Source organism: Dermochelys coriacea, chromosome 22 (genome assembly GCF_009764565.3).
Source record: "Dermochelys coriacea isolate rDerCor1 chromosome 22, rDerCor1.pri.v4, whole genome shotgun sequence".
In the NCBI taxonomy this organism is placed as follows: Eukaryota; Metazoa; Chordata; order Testudines; family Dermochelyidae; genus Dermochelys; species Dermochelys coriacea.
Window position 1 is genome coordinate 12,737,401 of NC_050089.1, and position 4,422 is coordinate 12,741,822.

At 46.7% G+C, this 4,422-nt stretch overlaps 1 long non-coding RNA gene across 1 annotated transcript; it reads left to right on the forward strand.

Moving 5' to 3' along the window:
* Nucleotides 1-1,229: 1,229 nt before the first annotated feature.
* On the forward strand, nt 1,230-4,079 carry LOC122457234. Its single transcript, XR_006276701.1, has 3 exons — nt 1,230-1,269; nt 1,710-1,823; nt 3,502-4,079. It is a non-coding gene; the product is annotated as an uncharacterized LOC122457234 (long non-coding RNA).
* The last annotated feature ends 343 nt before the right edge of the window (nt 4,080-4,422 follow it).

Sequence of the window (4,422 nt, forward strand, 5' to 3'; positions counted from 1 at the left end):
GTTTACCAACCGATCTGGGTAACTCTGAATCAGTGATCTGTCTTCTTCATTCTTTGTCACTCCCCCAATGTTTGTGTCATCTGCAAGTATCATTGGTGATTTTATGTTTTCTTCGAGGTCATTGGTAAAAATGTTATAGTGTAGGGCCAAGAACTGAACCCTGGAGGACCCCCCTGGAAACACACCCACTCAATGACAATTCCCCGTTTACAGTTACATTTTGAGACCTATCATTTAGCCAGGTTTTAATCTATTTAATGTGTGCCATGTTCATTTTATATCATTCTAGCTTTTTAATCAAAATGTCATGCGGTACCAAGTCAAACACCTTACAGAGATCTAGGTATATTATATCAACACTAGGACCTTTATCAACCAAACTTGTAATCTCATCAAAAAAAGATATCATGTTAGTTTGATAGGATCTATTTTCCATAAACCCATGTTGATTTGCATTAATAAAGAACTAAAGGAGGGTCATGTAATCAAGTCCCGTATCAGCAGCTCCATTATCTTGCCCAGGATTGATGTCAGGCTAACAGGCCTATAATTACCCAAGTTATCCCATTTACCCTTTTTAAAAGTTGACACATCATTAGTTTTCTTCCAGTCTTCTGGAACTTCCTCAGTTCTCTAAGATTTATTGAAGATCAATATTAATGGCCCAGTGAGCTGCTTGGCCAGCTCTTTTAAAACTCTTGTATGCAAGTTATCTGGACTTGCTGACTTAAAAATATCTACCTTTAGTAACTTCTGTTTAACATCCTCCACAGATGCCAGTGAAGTGGAAAAAGTGTTATCAGCACCATATGCTGAGAATATATCATCAGTGATTTTCCCAAATACAGAATAAAAATATTTATTGAATACTTCTGGCTTTTCTGCAGTATTATTGAGAATTCTCCCATTTCCAACTAGTAATGGACCAATACCACTGTCAGGATCCTTTTTGTTCCTAGTATATTTTAAAAACTCCTTCTTATTGTCCTAACTCTGCTGGCCACAGATTTCTCCTTAGATCCTTTTGCTTCCCTTTTCCATTTTTTTCTATAATTCCTAACTTCTTTTATTCATTACTATCAACTTCCTCCTTCTTCCATTTGTTATTGTAGCGGGGATGTTACCCCTCTCCTAAGGGAAAAGGGTAGGCTGATTGGCCACACCCAATCAGGCCACAGCTGGCCCTGATATAAGGGCTAAGGGAGGCACTGGGTCAGTCTCACTCCAGTCTTTGAGTAGGAAGGACCTAGCTGCCTGAAGGAGTATAAGGTACCTGGAGTAGGGGAGCTCTGGCCTGGCAAGTCCCCAGCTGAGGCCTTGCTGAAGGCCAAAGGAGATACTAGGGCTGCAGAGAGACAGCTAGGTCAAGAAAGGCAACAGGTCCAACCTCCTTGCCAGTGATGAGTGGCCATTACAGACTGCAAGTTTGCCCCAGAGAATGGGGTCTAGATGATGACTGACAGTAGCTGGTGAGGTGGGTGTTGGGGGATCCCCTGGATTTTCTTTTGAAAATCAAGTTTGCCCCAGAGCATGGGGACTGCTGTGGGGCAGAATCCCAGGGTAAGGGGCACTGGGTCTGGGAGGGATATGAGGCCTGAGGTGGGACAGATGCCAGTCAGCAGGAGATGCCATGAGGGCTGGAAGGGAGCTAATTCCTGGATGATCAGCAGGAGGTGTGGAGGCAGTGAGCGTGTGTGTGTTTTTTATAGGTGTCTTTGCTTCCCCTCTAAATCAGGTCAGTTTTGTAACCAGCTCAGCCTTCTTCCTCAGTTGTGGGATTGTGAGAGCCTTCAAAGCAATGTGCCACTGTCAGAGAAAATATGGTATCATTTCTTCTATGCTTCCTCCTTTTTATAGTCTCCTCATTCTTTCATTGGGGTGGCTAGTCCCTGTCCCCTTCCTCCAAGCATTTTACATTGCTGGGTCAGTGTAATTAGTCTCCTTTCTCAGAACAAGAAAATGAGACACAGAGGAGTAACATGCCCAAGATCACAAACAATTCGGTGGCAGAGTCAGGAACAGGTCTTGGCAATCCTGCCTTCCAGACCCCTGCTCTAATCACTAGACTCTACTCTCTCTTTCTAGAGCTGGGCAGGAATCGGCTCTATTCAATAGACCTGCTACTGTGGGGAGGTTAGGTCACATCAAAACCTCCTTTCTTCTGTTGAGAATGATCTCCAAGGCAAGTTTTATCTTTCCTCAATATTGCTAGCCCCTTTCCAGGGCACCTGTCCTTGTGGTGCTACACCCAGCATTTCAGATGGAATCCAGGTTAACTGAGCAGCCTCCTCTTTGCTTTGTGCCTGCTTGGCTCAATTAGCCAATAACCTGTTGGCTCACTGGGCTAATGGCTTTACCAGCTCTGCCCCAGTCACCCCTCAAGTCAGCATTCCAGACACCTGCTCTGCCCAGTCCTGCTTCCCAAAGCGGGCTTCTGGCTTCCCCCACACCCCACCTGCCCCGCAGCACCAAACAGGCTGGTTGGAGCAGATTTTGCAGCTAAGTCCTGTTCCACAGCTCCCACCTGTTGGAGGGGCCCAGGAGTGGAACAGGAGCATTTTTGTCCCTGACGTGGGGACTCTGGTTTCTTTTGGGCACTGTGCATGGCACAGAAGCAGGTGGGCCCAAGGCAGCACCAAGATCTCTGGCTTCTCCAACTTGAAAATCCAGATGGTGCTTTATTTTAAACTCATCTTTCCTCCCTTGCAGCTCACGTCTTTCCTTCCTCTGTCCCGGCTCGTTCCCCCATCTTGATTTTTCCAAGACGCCATCCCCACTGTATAAACAAAAGCTATTGTAGCCATGGTTAATAATCCCCAAATAAAGTACAAACAAGGGAGAGAGGAAGGAGTGAGGAACACACACAAATTATCCACTGGGATCCGAGCCCAGAGAGGGGGAGCGACATGAACTGATGTGGAGACTCGGCAGGATGGGGATGTTCCAGGACTGGGGCAGGTGTCGGAGTTACCCCAGGATCGAATGAATGTAGAGGTCTAGAGCCTCAGCTGGTGTAAGTCCCTATTGTCAGAGGAATGACATCCATTTTCACCAGCTGAATGAATTCCCCTTTCTCCACTGGAGAAGGGTGTGAGGGTCTCTCTCACCACTCTGTGGTGTAGGTTTCCGACCCAACGATGGCACAACTTGTGGGACATCCAATAGGTCCAAAAGCGGCACCCATATTTTGATGACTTTACAGCCCTTATCCCAGATGACACAGCAGGCCTGATCTTAGTTATCCCATGGCCTTTTTGTGAAGCTCTCCACATGAGGCCTCCCCAGCAGCTGTGTAAGGCCCCCTGATGCAGGGAGCATGGCCCATGTGCACTGCACTGCGTCTATTCACTGCTTCCTATGGTGCCTGGGAAACGGAGTGCACTGAGGAGCCCTGAGGTTGCTCTAAGTTACACATGGGGGCAGGCAGGGCCCAGCCTTGCCCCAGAATACAGAGTGCAAAGGTGGGTTAAAGTCTCCTTAGCTCCCTGCAATCACTGGTAGCAGTGGAGTAAATGAGACTTGGACCCGATGCTCTCATGCCACAGCACCAGGTAGAGTGGGTGGAAGCTGGAGACAGGCTAGCACACCATCTGGGGAGGAACAGGACTAGGCCCCCGGCCTTACTTCAGAGGGACTCAATTCCTCTCGTGTCCCAGGAGAGGGCGACTCTTCCCCCTCCCATGGCAGAGGCGTGTGAGAGGTCTAAGACTGAAGAGCGTCCAGATTCCTCCCTGAACATCTGCCTTTTGTCAGCCGTGAGATCTGGACAGGAAGCGAGTCCTGCTGAATAATTCATCATGCCGACCTCAAAGAGCAGCATGAACCTCGGATGGAAGAAAGCTGGCGGGTCTGACACTCCCCAGCTGATCTGCCTGCTTTTAACAGGGGACAGTGTGATGCATGGCTAGAAGGGGTTAAACAGCCTGCAAAATAAATAACCCTCAGAAGATGTGTGGGGAGATAATTTTGGTGGTTTTGTCTTTACATTGTTGACCCTACTCATACATATGTAATCAACAGTCCCACTCTATGCTGTACTCTGATAATTCAGAGGTCAAAAGATCCTAGCATTTAGATGAATTGTAAACATGGGATGTCTCGGTATTTATCTTTCTTTGAACTGTACTGTGAATGGTGGAGAAACAGCTATAGAATTAACATATGGCTATTTGCTTAAGTACTGATGGACCTCCTTCAAAATCATCCTAATTACCTTTTGTTACCTGAAGAACTCCAACTTGTCAAAAGACATGAAATTGTATAAAATCTTTGGATCCTGATTCTGTCATCTCAGATCTGCTTAAGTTTCATCAGGGGAAGTTTTTGAGTTGCAAGACTGAGGTCCCAGTTATGCTGGTATGCCCTGAATATGAGATTTGAACATTGGACTATGAACTATTTCTGAAGGAGAGCTTTGCAACT